The following is a 15,716-nucleotide window of genomic DNA, read 5'->3' as shown; positions in this document are numbered from 1 at the left end:
TAAAACAGGGGGCACCTGGGTGGCTCAGTTGGTTAAACATCTGACTCTTGGTTTTGGCTTGGGACGTGATATCAGGGTCATGAGATCGAGCCCCGCATTGGGCTCCATGCTCAGCGCAGACTCTGTTTCAGATTCTTTCCTTCTCCCCTCCCCGCTGCCCCTCCTCCTGCTCACACACACTCTCTCTCAGATAGATAGATAGATAGATAGATAGATAGATAGATAGATAGATAGATGATAGATAGATCGATCTATAGATCTTAAAAAAAAGAAAAGACAGTTAAAACAATAGCTAAAAGGTGCTTTAAGATTTGGGGTTTTATTTGCTTCTTTTAACATAAGAAGAAAAATTAGGCAGGTGCATTCGAAGACTGTTCTCAAAGCTTCAGAAGCTGGAATTAGTTTAAGAATGCATTATACATGAAAGGCACCAAGGCTCCATAAACAGGGCATCTTCTTCACACGAAAGCACAAGAAGACAAAGGAAGAACTAAACTAACACAGACCACAGAAAATATCACATGAAAGGAAATGATGTCTGGCCTAGCATACAACAGAAAAATCTCAAATAAACAGGCTTGGGTTTTGTGAACTTCCAAAAAGCAACACGTAGAAAAAGGAGAATCACAACCAATTTGAACATCTTGAAAGTGAGAGACAGTAGAATTTCAGCAATATTCCAAGTTATTAGGATTACTATGTTAACAAACAGAAGCAGAGGATCCAGGGCCACCCACCCTGCTGGTTGTGCATAGCTCAGCCCATTACCCACTCACTGCACTGCATAATTTACCTTCTGGGTCTCTCTCTATCTCTTCCTTCAGGGGCCAGAGATGGGAAGACGGCAGCTGACCCTTGAAAAACAAGGGTTGGAACTTTGCAGAGTCCACTTATACCCAAACTGTTTTCAATAAATGCAGTATTGTAAACATACTTTTTTCTTCCTTATATTAATAATATTTTCTTTTCTCTAGCTTACTTTATTCTAAGACTATCGTATACAATACATATAACACACATAATATGTTAACCAACTTTATGTTATTGGTAAGGTTTCCATTAAAGAACAGGTTACTAGTGACTAAGTTGTGGGGGAGTCAACGGTGCCCCTAACCTCCATGTTACCCAAGGGTCTACTGTATTTACATGGATATTCATTCATTCATTCATTCATTCATGTAGGCTCCACACCCAGCATGAATCCCAACGTGGGCCTTGAACTCCTGATTCTGAGATCAAGACCTGAGCTGAAATCACGTGTTGGATGTTTAACCAGCTTAGTCACCTAGACTGATTGCCCACATGGGTAATCATTTATTTTAACCAACATTTGTATTGTACTTACTATGTGCCAGACACTGTTCTAAATGCTTCACAAAACTCTGCCTTAATAAACGGTTATTGACTAAGTCACTTTAAATTTACTATGTAAATTTAAGGTCTTTGTGGAAATCATTAAGGATGTCTACAAATATTTCACTTTTTCTCTTCCCTCCGGGAAAGTGGCAGACTTGCACTTCCATCCACCTTGAATCTTGACTCATCACGTGGCCAGCAGAATAATGGGTCCCCAGAGATGTCTACGTCTTTATTCCTAGAACCCGTGAATATGCTATAACACATGGAAAGGGAGAATTAAGGTTGCACATAGAGTTAATGTCACTAATCAGATGACTTAGCATAAGGACATTATCCTGGATGATCTAGATGGGCCCAGTGCAGTAAAAGGATTCTTAAATATGGAAGAAGGGGTCAGAAGGGCCCATGTGAGCATGATGTGATGAGAGAATGATTCAACTGGCCATTGCTGGCTTTGAAGATGGAATAGGACCATAAGCCAAGGAATGTGGGCAACCTTTGGAAGCTGGAGGAGGGAAAACACAACAGACAAAAACCTAGAACTTCCAGGAAAGACACCTTGATTTTAACTAAGTGAGACTTATTTTGGTCTTTTGATCCCCAGAGCTATAAGATAATAAATTTGTTTTGTCCGAAGAGCTAAATTTGTAGTAACTTGTTACAGCAGCAACAGGAAACTAATACACCATGAAACTTCATGAAATACAAGAGCGACATGTAATTGCCAGTGTGAGACAACGCTGAGCCCCATTTGACTTGCCATTGTAAATTGTTTAGAGACGGGTGTTCATCCAATTTGAGTCCCTGAACAAGGAGCAGGGATATGGGCATAGAATATGAATAAGAAAAAAACCTTTTTTTTTCTTAAAGATTTTATTTATTTATTCATGAGAGACAGAGAGAGAGAGAGAGGCAGAGACACAGGCAGAGGGAGAAGCAGGCTCTATGAAGGGAGCCCGATGTGGGACTCGATCCCAGGTCTCCGGGATTACACCCTGGGATGAAGGCGGCGCTAAACTGCTGAGCCACTGGGGCTGCCTAAAACCTTTGTTTTTAAGCCAATGAGAACAGAGGATTTGTAACGACAGCATAACCTAACCTGTCCTAACTGACACAGACCTCTAAGGAAGGAGTCATATACCAAGTTGTTCCTCTTACTACATAAATGGTGGGCAGGTGTAGTTGTTTCATCTTCTGGTACTCACTGCATCCTCATGAAAAGGAGCAGTTGCATAATAAATGAAGTAATGAAAAATGTCCTTTCTTCACAATTAAAAGGGGGAGAGAAAACCCCTCAAAATCCTGAAGGCTTATGCAAACACACCTGATGCATTTTACTTTGTTTTGAATAGGTAATACTTGAGGATGTGTCCATGTTGGCTGAAAACTCTCACAAGACTCCCCCTCCTCCCTTACAGTTTCATAGTGTGTATTATGTGATTACCTCTTCGGATGATAGAGACTTTGTAATATATCCTGTGGGAAATGAAAGGAAGTCCAATCTTTGTTCTAAAGTGGTTGATCAAAATTTATTTTTGCTATAAAAGATATCAAAAAAGTTTCATCTTCACAATAATTTCAAGTAGATGGTTAGAAGGGTGTCCAGATTTGACATAACGTCTATCAAGGTTTTTTTTTTTTAATATATAAATGAGCTGTCAGATTTCAAGGCATATCAAGATTTTCTTGTGCAATGACTAATTTTAATAGTTTTTTCACTACTGTCCTTGTTGCATAAGTTTTGTGTTATCTTTGTAGATATCACTACTTTGTGTCAAATTAGGAAGAAATTTGTATTTTTTCCGTTGTGTTCTCATTCAAGTGCACTAGGCCAAAGCCTTATAACACAGATAAGAGGGAACCCTGGGTGGCGCAGCGGTTTAGCGCCTACCTTTGGCCCAGGGCGCGATCCTGGAGACCCGGGATCGAGTCCCACGTCGGGCTCCCGGTGCATGGAGCCTGCTTCTCCCTCTGCCTATGTCTCTGCCTCTCTCTCTCTCTGTGTGACTATCATAAATAAATAAAAAACTAAAAAAAAAAAAAAAACACAGATAAGAAAGAACATTAAGCATTGTTTTAAAGTGCTAATAGTTGTGGCTCTTAAAATTTAAAAGCAAATTAGAGAATTTCCCTTCAAAGCTCATAATGAACAGCGGCATTCTTAAATAACAAACATGTCATAAAAGTCACCAAAAATAATTGCTATTTTGGGGATCCCTGGGTGGTGCAGTGGTTTGGCGCCTGCCTTTGGCCCAGGGCGGGATCCTGGAGACCCAGGATCGAATCCCACGTCGGGCTCCTGGTGCATGGAGCCTGCTTCTCCCTCTGCCTGTGTCTCTGCCTCTCTCTCTCTTTCTGTGTGACTATCATAAATAAATAAAGAAAAAAATATTTAAAAAAAAATAATAATTGCTGTTTTTAATCCATAAGCATTTGAGAAAATATTAAAATGAGAAAAGCAACTTTAGTATTTATCCAAAAAGCCTTATTAAGAGTTAATTTAAAAATGGGAAAATATGTATAAAATTAGGTGGTTAAAAATGAATAAATTAGCAGGAGTTAATAGGCGATTATTGGAAATTTTCAGATATGATGACCCTGGTCAATTGCTGACTTTGTGTAATAGTTATGATAGAAAACCCTAGGTTTAATTTTTAACTACCTAGCTGTGGCTTCACTCAACAAAGTGAAGCAAGTTCTGGATGATTTGAACTTACTTTCGAATGACATTTGTGATCAGTTGTATAACAACACAGCTGTAATAACAGGTGTGAACAAAGTGTTCTTTAAAAACATGAATAAGCACACAATATGTGCTCTGTTTAGCTATTTTTAAAAATCTCATTGGAGAAAATATGGCTTCTAGGATTTGCTGACTTGGGTTCACTATTTTGCAACTATTATTTGTATTCTTTTCAGATTCTTCTCACAGATGAAGTATTTTAAAGATACCTGCCAACTAGATGATCTACCCATGATGAAGGTGTTCAAACTTTGCCACAGGGGTTCAAGGACATTTTTAAGGGCTCTAGAATATATTTTCAAAGATTTGAAGAGGAAACCGAATCATAAAGAGGATGAACATGTTTTTCTTCTAAAAGTTGATAAAGCTCAAATACACCATTAAATTCCTTTTAAATAATAATAAGGTTACAGGAAAATTGAAAAAATATTATAAAAACTGTTTCCCTGAATCATTTGAGAATAAATTGCTGAACTTATGTCCATCACTTTAGGTGTATTCTTACAAATAAGGACATTCTCCTTATATTACAACCAAAATCAGAAAGTTGAAGGTTACTACTATCTGATCCTCAGCTCCCATTCAAGTTTCACTAATTATCCCAAATATGTCTTTTAGAGCAAAAGAAACCAGTTTACAGTCACACTGACTTCAATTGTCACATCTTTTTAGTCCTTTTAGGCTAGAACAGTTCCTTAGTCCTTTTTTGACTTCACAATCTTAACAATTTTGAAATCTTGGTAACTTATTTTGTAGAAATGTCTCTCAATTTTGGTTTTCTGATTTTTCCTCATGACTAGATTCAGGTTATGTATCTTTGGCAGGAATATAACAGATATGAGGCTGTGTTCTTCTCAATGCATCCTCTCAGGTAGCACATGGTATCCATTTGTCCCATTACTAATAATATTCCCTTGATCATTTGATTATGGTGGTGTCCACAAGTGGTGTTCACTATAAAAAAATGTTTTCCCCTTTACAATTAGTAAGTAGTTTGTGAGAAGATATTGAAACCATGAAAATATCCCTTTCTTTATCAATTCACTCTCCAATTTATTTGTTTATATCTGTGTAGGCTTATTTTTTGCATTTTTATAATGTCTCAAAATCTTTTATCACTTTTTTTGCAGTTTAAAAAATGTGGTAAAATATATAATATAAAATTTAACTAAGTGTATGATTCAGTAAACTATACTCATGTTGTTGTGTAACAGATCTCTAAGATTCTTTTCTTTTTTTTTAAAGTAGGCTCCACACCCAACATGGGGCTTGAACTCACAACCCTGAGATCAAGGCTCACATGCTCCACCGACTGAGCCAGCCATGTGCTCCTCTAGAATTTTCTCATCTTGCAAAACTGAAAAACTAAAACTCCATACCCACAGAAAAACAACTCTCCATTTCTCTCTCTTCCAAGCCCGTGGCAACCACCATTCTACTGTTCCCACAACTGTAACGGGAAATTTGGAATCATGATTGTGACTGAGGGTTACTCTAGTATCTCCTATAAGTGGAATCATACCATATTTGTCCTTTGGTGACTTATTTCACTTGGTATAATGTCCTTCAGGTTCATCCATGTTGTAGCATGTGACATGATTTCCTTCTTTTTAAAATAAATAAAAAGAAGGTGTATTGACACCACACTTTATTCATCTGTTGATGGATGCTTGTGATGCTTCCACGTCTTTGATATTGTGAATACTGCTGCAATAAACATGGGTGTGCAAATATTTCTTCAAAATCCTTCTTTCATTTCTTTCAGATATATACTTAGAAGTGGGATCCTGGATCATACATTTCTATCTTCACTTTTTGAGGACTTCCACGCTGATTTTCAGAGTGGCTGCACCATTTTACATTCCTACCTGCAGTGTAGAAGGGCTCCAATTTCTCTACATCTTCACCAATACTTGTATTTTGGATTTTTTGATAGTGGCCATTCTAATGTGTATGAAGTGATAGTCCATTATTACTTTGATTTGCATTTCTCTAATGTTTGGTGATGCTGAGTATCTCTTCATATACTTGTTGGCCATTATTATATCTGCTTTGGAGAAATGTCTATTCAGGTCCCTTGCCCATGCTTTAATTGGGTTAATTGCTCTTTTGTGGTTGTTAGAATTATCTATTGTGGGTATTAACCTTTTATCACATATGTGATTTACCATTGTCTCCCATTTTATAGGTTGCCCTTTTACTCTATTTTTTCTTTCTTTTCTTTTCTTTTCTTTTTTTTTTTTTCTTTTCTTTTTTTCTTTTCTTTTCTTTTCTTTCTTTCTTTCTTTCTTCTTTCTTTCTTTCTTTCTTTCTTTCTTTCTTTCTTCTTTTCTTTCTTTCTTTCAAGATTTTATTTATTCATGAGAGACACACACAGAGAGAGGTAGAGACACAGGCAAAGGGAGAAGCAGGCTCCCTGGACCCTGGGATCAGGCCCTGAGCCAAAGGCAGAAGCTCAACCGCTGAGCTCAACTGCTGAGTCACCCAGGTGGCCCTCTATTGTTTTCTTTTATGTGCAGAAACTTTTGGGTTCAATGTGGTCCCATTAATACACTCTCGCTTTTGTTGCCTGTGCTTTTGGTGTCATGTCCAAGAAATCATTGCCAAATCCAATGCCATCAAATTTTTCTCATGTTTTCATCTAGGAGTTTTACAGTTTTAGGTCTTACAGTTAGGCCTTTAATCCATTTTAGGTTAAATTTTGTATATGGTGTAAGGTAAGGGTCCAACTCCATTCTTTTGCATGTGGATATCCAGTTTTCCCAATACCATTTGTTGAAGAGACTGTCCTTTGCCCACAGTCTCTAGGCACCCTTATAAAAAATCATTTGACCATATATGTGAGGGCTTATTTCTGAACATTTTCTGTTCTGTGTCATTGGTCTATGTGTCTGTACTATCATTTTTTTTGTTGTTGTTGCCAAATTGTTCCTGATTTGGCCAGGGGAGCACCCATTCTAGCTGGCTTCTGGGTGATTTTGATATGTTTCCATTTTCTGAGAACTTCATGCTTTCTGGCACAAGATGTTCTTTTATTTATTTATTCATTCATTCATTCGAGAGAGAGAGAGAGAGAGGGAGAGCACGTGTATGTGGGGAGGGGCAGGGGAGGGGAGAGAAAGAATCTTAAGGTTCCACACTCAGCTCGGAGCCCGACACATGGTTCAATCTCATGACCCTGAGACCATGACATGGGCTGAAAACAAGTCAGCCACTCAACTAACTGAGCCACCCACTCTTATTTATTCACTTTGCCTGTGACAGCCTCAAAAACAACCATTCTATAAGGAGCCCTAATTCCTTTTAGAGATATGACATTTAGAAGTCAAGATCTAGACACTAGATCCCTCATTGATATTAAAGTATCACTGTTCCCAGGCCCTCGGAGTGGAGAGATATAGGAAATATGTAAATATTTACATAATACATGATTATGTAAATATCTACATATGTAAAAATATATTTACATAAAACTCTAGTTTAAAAAAAAGAGTTCATTCTATTTTTTCATCTGTTCTATATTTTTAACTCCCTTCTCAGACAGTGAGAAGCTTATCTTCTATCTTCCTTTTTCTGCCTAATCAGTTCCCTCACATGTAATCAATCTGCCATCTCTATTACTACTCTCTCTCACACACACACGGGTATCTCCTCTCGCGGCTGAGGTTCTCCACTCTACACCAGGCCACACTCCTGCATGGATGCCCTCCTCATACCTGCTTAGCCTCTGACTCCCCATGTTGGGTTACTTCCCCACGTGGATGCCCTCCACCCTCCACCCTCCACCCTCCAGGCTATGGCAACACACAAGAGGCATTCCTCGCTTAACTCAGGATCTGACTCTCCATGCAGCCCATCATGAACCATTTCCTCATTTACTTTGGACTGTTAACATTCTAAAAGGCTATTCCACAATGTGGGCACTTTGGACTCTAAGCTTGCCTCCCCACACCCCCTGCCCTGTACGCCCCCCCCCCCCCCCCCCCCCCCCCGCCCCAGGCTACTCCATAGACCTCCAGCTCATTCCATCTGGGCTCCAAGAGACTATGAAAGGCTGCCCCCACGTGGGCGGCCTCATCACCCTGCTTGGTTTTGCACCACACACCAACCTGCCAACCTGCACGAACTCCCTCTTCTCTCTGCTTAGGTGAGGCCTGGATACCCTTTTCTATTCTCTGAAGTTTTTAGGTAATTGGTACGATTTCTTCCTTAAATGTTTGAAAGAATTCACCTGGTGGCTTCATTGTGGGAATTATGGAATTCAATTTATTTTTTTCTTAAAAGATATTTATTTATTTATTTATTTGAGAAAGCGTGTGAGTGGGGAGGGAGGAGCAGAGGGAGAAGTACCGACTCTGTGCTGAGTTCAGAGCGTTTATGGGGCTTGATCTCACAAGATCATGACCTGAGCCAAAATCAAGAGGGGGGAGCTTAACAGACTGAGCCACCCAGGGCCCCTCAATTTCTTTAATAGACAAGGGACTACTCACTTTTCTCATTACAGTTTTGATTAAGTTGGTTTTTGCCCGGCAGAAATTGTACTAATTTTCCCCTTTTCATTTCCTGACGCTGGTTAGTTTTTCCTTCTCTTTCTCAATCTCTCTCAATCTCATTAGGGGCTTAGCTTTTTAATTACCTTTTCAAAGTACCAATTGTTGACTATGTTGATTCTCTGTTTAGTATTTTACTAATTTCTGCATTTAACTTTATAATTTGTCTTTTTTTTAAAAATTTCCTGTTGTTTTGGTATCTTATCAAGGTAGCTTAGATTGGGAGCTAGCAAACTTCTGTAAATATTTTTGCTAACTACTTTAGGCTTTGTGAGTCAGAGAGTAGTTCTATGTTTAAAAGCAGCCACAAACATATGTGTATGAATGAGTGTAGATCTATTCCAACAAATCTTTATCTACAAAACAGGCAGGGGGCAGGATTTGACCTATGCGCCATATGCTGCTGACCCCTGCTTAGATCATTTGATCCCTGATAGGCCTGTTTCCACTGTGTCATTTCTCTTTTTTAAAAAGTTTATTTTATTATTTTTTGTGTGTCATTTCTCATTTTTGTTTAAATTCTATTTCTAATAGGTAAATCAGATTATTTTTGATTGAGTGACACAACTGCACTAAAAGATCCGTAGTTTGAAACTCTAGATGACATTACTCTTTCTCCAGATAACTCACTTTTGTTTCTGCCAAGAAGGTAGACTCACTTGGCAGTACCTTTAATCCAAATAAGGATTAAGAATAAGTTTGAAGCTGGAAAAACCTGAAGTGTTATACTTTTTCCTTGCAGCCCTCAACTCTATTTTGTGTCCCTTCAGCCCCATGCATGTTAAAAATTGTAGTTAGCCTCTAGACCTCTTGCCCTCTACTTTCAGAATCAAAATTTTAGAATATTTTTCAGAATCTCAAACGCCAGACTCTTATCTTCTTTCCTAGATTTTAACCCCGCAATTCTTCAGGCATGCCTGCTTTCGATGCTTTCAAACGGATATATAATTTCCCCAGCTTTCCCAGTTAGGTGAGAAAGTAGGCCTAAGTCATTCATTCTGCCATCAATGGAAACAGAACTGTCTTTGTACTAACCTAGTACACAGTGTGCCTTTTCAATGTAGAGATTTGAGTCTTCAGAAAATTATGTTGATTTTCTATTTAGAACTTCAATTATGAATGTTAGGGTTTTTGTTTTTTGTTTTTGGCCTGCCTTCCTCCTATTTCTGTAATTTTAAAATAGCAAGAATTCTTAAATCCTAAAAACAACTCCCCCCCCCCCACACACACTTATTGTGTTCTTTCTTAATTTTATTTTCATTTCCATGATGGGTTTTCTTTCCTCAGTCTGTCTTTTCATATATCATCTTCTTCTATCTGGGCATCTATATTTTTGTATTTGACAGTTTTCTCCTACCCTACAGTGATTTCTTCACAGTCCGCAGCTTTTATTTTTTTTTTATTTTTATTTATTTATTTTAGTCCGCAGCTTTTAATTCATGCCAAATGTTTGACCGGCTGACTCCTTTCATTTGCAGTCTGGGGCAAGAATAAACAGGAGCCCCTAATCATGTTTCAATTTAAAAGCTATTAGGTGAAACTTTAAAACCATGAAATGAAAAATATTCAGACCTTTACAGTAGTGACAGTGCTGCCTCCGTGTTCTTAACAAATACACCTTCAAAACAACAAAAGGTGTGTAAAGCTACGGTTTTTATGTGACTGAAACTCAGTAAATACCAGGTAACTAAATTTAATTATTACTGTACATGTCTAGATGTTCTCCTGAGGGACCAGCAATGCTTAAAATAAGCACGTATTTCATAAGCTGTATTACTTATCCCATGAATTTTATTTTTTGCCTTTATTTCAGCACAATCATTAATAATGTTATACTATTTTCACACGATTTGCATTCCATTGACAGTAACAGTCTTCAAGACTACAAATTTAAACATAATCTTATTCAAAGTATACCAAATTTGTACAAAGGTGTCTACATTTCGGTACACTTTGAACACGAAGAGAAGAAAATCAATGCTTGGCACTTAATGGGAAACAATGCTTAGTTATGCAGTAGTCTTCTGCTTTTGTGCTAAGGAAAGAACCTGACAATGTCTTTTCTACGTCCCCACACTTCGGACGCTCAAATCCTCCCTGTTCTATGAAGCAAGGTCAGTAGCAACACAACCCACAAACCTGCATGGTATTTGGACGCAGTTGTCTTTTGAAGACACGAGGCAGAGGATATGGAGAAGCATTTCCCTGGGGCCTGAATGCACTTATTCACAAGAGGAGTTTAGAGTTACTAATTGCACTGTGCGGGCACTGAGCATCAAGTCAAAGTGACAGTGCTGCCTCTGTGTTCTTTAATAAATTCGTGTGCTTGTGGTATAGAAGTCGCTCTAAAGTATGGGACCCAGAACAGGGGCTCTTTTTGTCTAGATCTAGGGTTGGAGTGGAATTTGGTTATAATTTTCATCTTCTGTACAAAATTTTTTTCTGGTTACTTTTTTTTTTTTGGTCTGATGCCAAGTTTTATTGGTCATTTTCTTTAGTATGTTTGTATCAGTGCAATACCAAATACTTCCCACCATATATTCTTGTGGGCTCTTTCTAAAAGCTGCTGTCTATCCCTCTTCTCCCACTACTCCAATAGTCTTCTGTCCATTCACATTTGTTTTCAATACCACTTACATAGTTTGTCATTTGTGGATTTTGATCTATAATCCAGTTTACAGGTCAAATTGTGTCCAACACCCACCCCCCCCGGGCCAAAAGGTAGGTCGAAGTCCTAACTTCTAGTAGCTCAGAATGTGTCCCTAGAAATAGGGTCATTACAAATGGAATCAGTTAAGACTGAATCATACTAGAGTAGGATGGGCCCCCTCCCCAATCCAACATAAGTGGTGTCCTTATAAATAGTCACGAAAAGTCAAACACACAGGAAGAATGCTGTAACGAAGGAAGAGACTGGAGTTATGCAAATGGAAGGCACAGAATGCCAGATTGTCAGCAAACCATCAGCAGCTAGGCAGAGACAAGGACTGCCCTACCGTTTTCAGAGGGAGCGTGACCGAACCAACACTTTGATTCTGAACTTCTAGTCCCCAGTACTGTGGGCCAATAAATTTGTTTTAAGTGCTGGTACTCTGTTTGAGCAGCACTGAGAAAATAATATGCAAGGTGCCCCTCCCGACTGCCTGTTGCTTTGGTTGGTGTCTAGGAAGTGGGAGGAACTTTGGATCTAAGTGATCACAAGTGTTACTACCCACCATTCTCCACATTTACTAAAGAATTGTCACTAGAATTCCCCACATGATTTCCCCATAAGGAATGGAGTCCTATTCCACATACTGACCTACAAAGGATCCTGAAAAAAAAAAATGAACATTTTCATACATGGAGGCAAACGAACTTCTCCATAGTATGAATATGACTACAACATGTAAGACTTAGGAGTTACTGTGAGCTTGTGTCCTTGCTAAGTGCTTGCATTACTAGGAACAAAGGCTCTCTGTAAGTAGCTGCACAGTAAGTTCTGGTAAAAGTCCATTATGCCCTCCAAGTCCCATATGAGACACAGACTTACTATGTGAGAGAAATGGGAAGCTCCATTGTTAGGACTATGGAAGCCTCAATGAAGTCACATCTCTAAAACTTTAGATACTTCTGCTACTCCCTGACCAGTAGTAGCTCACTGGAAAATAGCTATTTTGCAAAAGTTTGTACTTCTTGGGGGCTTTAAGCTTATACAAGACAACAAGTGCTGAGCACTTGGCCACTCTAAATAAATCAAGACACCTGGTTTGTGCAACACTCCAAACATTGATTAATAACATCCCTACCCAACTTCTTTTCCATTTATTTTCTCTTCACAGTATTCTTTCAAAGACTTGAAAAAAAAAAAAAAGACTATCTCCTTTTTCTCCTTCCATTCCCTTCTGGATTCACACCAACCTTTTTGTGCTCATCAATCCACTAAATCACACAAAGTCACCAAAGAATTCTGGGTTATCAAATCAAATGGTTGGCTTAGTCTTCATCTCACTGAACCCCTCAGTAGCATGTGACACACTCCACACCCTCTTTTGTGAAGCTTCCCTTGAGACACCCTCCTGTTTGTTCCTTCCTTCCTCTGTTCCTCCCTTCTTTATCTCCCCCTTCCCACCCTTTCTTTTTTTGGGCTCTCTCACCTCATGGGCTGCCCCGTCAGTACTCTTTGTTGTATCATTTCATTTTCCCCATTTCTAGCCATAGAAGCACCCTATAGTTGAGTGTGCTTTTTCTCTTTATCATCACCCTCCTGGTGATCTCACCTGGCTCCACTGCTGTAAAATTCTATTTAGACACTGTATCTCCCACAATTTTATCTCCAGCCCTGAAATTGTCCCTGAATTCCAGACAAGTAGATCCAAATGACTACCAGTTGATATCTCCACTTGGTGTTCTAGGTTTTCTCAAACTCCGCATAACAGGAACCTTTTGATTCCTGATGCCACCCCATTCTCCAGTCTTCATCTCAGTAGAAGACAACTCCATCTTGTTTCTTAGGTCAACAACTGGAAGATATCTTGATTTCTTTCTCTCACGTTCATTTCTTTTCCACCAATAAATGAAATTGGCTCTACCTTAAAAATATGCTCAAAATCTACTGCTTCCCCACTGCTATTACCCCAATCTAAACCATTGTAATTACCTACATTAAGGCAAAATCCTTCCAATTCGTTGGCCTGCTTCCACAATTGCTCCCCCCGCCTATTCTTCAGATAGCAACCAGTGATAAAATGTAAGATCGTTACATCTTTGCTCATACCCTGTCACACATGAGTAAAAACTAAAATCTTTACCATTCCCCATAAAGCCCTGCACAATCATGTCCCCAAATACCTTCCAAATCCATTTCCTACCATTCTTCCTCATTTCCTCATTTTACCAGCCTTTGCTGCTTCACTTACCTTTAAGGGCATTTGCACTGATTTCCTCTGCTAGCATGGTCTTCTCCTTGATATCTACATGACTGATTCCCTCACTATCTTCAGATCTGTCCAAACTGCACTTTGCAAGGGCCTTCCCTGATGAATCCATATAAAAATACCTTGCCTTATTTTACTTAATAACGTTAACACCAACTGGTATATTTGACCCCTATCTTTCCTTACTAAAAATAAACTTCAGAAGAGGAATGTTGTCTGTCACATTCAGTGCTATATTTCTAGCACCTACATCAGTGGCCAGAGTATTTAAGTGAACAAATGAATCCTACTAGAGAGAGATGCTAGCCATATAATGTGCTATTCAGACGCCGTATTTGACCTCACATAAATTCCTGTTCTAAGACTTCCTGAATATTGCAGCACATCTATTCTGGAGCTCATCTTGAAAAGTACACATATAAGCACCTAAAAAGTGAAACAGTCCTGAGCTGTACCTTCTTCAACCAGGTTATCTCCATCATATCCAACAAAAATTCAATCATGATATATCGGAAGCTCTCCAAATCGATGAAAATATGAAAATATACTACTACTTCATAGGAAAAAATACATTCTCAGCTCTTCACTAATTTTGAGATGAAGGCACTTTTTAATTTGGCCCTAGAACAGTGTCTGGCATCTAGTGGGCAACTCAGTAATTGCCGTAAAAATGAACAGAATAGAATCCATTGATAATTAAAACCTTTCAAGTACTGGAAGACCCTATTAACTACCACCCAATACCAGTTTCCCTAATCCAGCCTGGTCTGCCACCTAATGGTAGTTGCTCTTATTACTGTGCTAGGGCCCATTCTGTCCCATGAAGATTCTGGTTCTGATGACTTCCATCTCAGCCAATTTCTTCAGGAAACAGATTCCAATTGAGGTTACCATTCCAAGATTTGGGAGCAGTTAGCACAAGTGTCAGGCTGAGGTACAGGCTCACCAGAGTGGCTCTAGAAAGCATAAAATTCTAAACATTCTGCTGAATGAGAAAGGCTGGCTGTTTAGACTACATCTAAGTATACTGCGTTTTATCATTGCATCACATCTAAGTCATTGAATACATGCACTTTTGTGTAGCCTCACATGCACCTCAAAGTTTCAAAATGTTTATCTTGTTGCTGACCATCACTTTTGGGAGAATTGCACTTCTCCCAAAACCCACTCCAGTACCCAGGACACTGGTGACCAGACACTTGGCTTCCTCTACCCAGTATTGTGTGAAGTACCGAATTTTAGGCTGTTCCCAGAGAAATTTGTGTCATGGCTCACTTCTGATAATACAAACCTTATGCTCGCCTTTGATGGTATCTGAAATCTTAAAACATATCAAAGCAACCATTCTAATAGATGTACCTTAGGAGCCCCAGTGGAACACTTCCCTTGACTGTGATTCGTTTACCTGCCTGCCTCCAGAACTGCTATGCTGAGTATTAACGATTTCCTTGTATTACTTTTCTATTATTTCCCTAATACTCACACTCATAATTCTGTTTGGGAACTTTATATAAATGGAAGAACACTGTGTGAATTCCTCCATGACTTGCTTCTTCCAGTAAACATGATTTTAAGATTCATTTAATTTTGCTGCATATGGCTAGAGTTCTTGTATTTTTAGGCCAGAGTACTTCATTGTACAAATGTCCTATCTATTGTCAATGGGCATCTGAGCTGTTCCGTTTTTTGCTATTTAAAATGTTGCTATAAACATTCTTGTAAATGCTTCCTAATGCAGAGACACAAGCTTTCCTAGTTTATATGTGCATTTACTTTACAAATTAATGCTAAACTGATTTCCACAGTGGTTGTACCAATCTACACTCCTTCCAGTAGTATTTTTCACTGCATCACATCCTAGCCAATACTTATAACCAATTAAACATTTTCGCCAATCTTGTAGATATGAAATGGCACCTGTGATTTTATTATGCATTTCTTACTCATTTGCCTTTAACTTCCATATAAAGTTTAGAAACAGATTATCAAGTGTAATAACAAAAAGAAACAAACCTCTTGTAATTTTAATTGAATTTGCACTAATGCTAGATCAGTTTGAGGGAATGGTCATAATACTCTTTATTCATTAACATGGTATGTCCATTAACTTGGATCTGTATTGTCTTCCAATGAAGTTGTTTAAAACTT

At 38.6% G+C, this 15,716-nt stretch overlaps 1 protein-coding gene across 3 annotated transcripts in view; it reads right to left on the bottom strand.

The window, feature by feature from the left end:
• Window positions 1-300: 300 nt before the first annotated feature.
• CPSF6 (cleavage and polyadenylation specific factor 6) overlaps window positions 301-15,716 on the bottom strand; it is a 56,796-nt gene continuing 41,380 nt past the window's right edge. For 2 of the 3 annotated variants that reach the window (XM_072741900.1, XM_072741894.1), the window contains one exon: window positions 301-1,612. The gene's annotated coding sequence lies outside the window, so the exon portion shown is untranslated. The remainder of the gene's footprint in view (window positions 1,613-15,716) is intronic. The other variant, XM_072741891.1, reaches the window with a different exon arrangement.

This window comes from Vulpes vulpes, chromosome 16, assembly GCF_048418805.1.
Source record: "Vulpes vulpes isolate BD-2025 chromosome 16, VulVul3, whole genome shotgun sequence".
NCBI lineage: Eukaryota > Metazoa > Chordata > Mammalia > Carnivora > Canidae > Vulpes > Vulpes vulpes.
The sequence above is the reverse complement of the archived record's forward strand: the minus strand, read 5'-3'. Positions and strand labels throughout refer to the sequence as shown.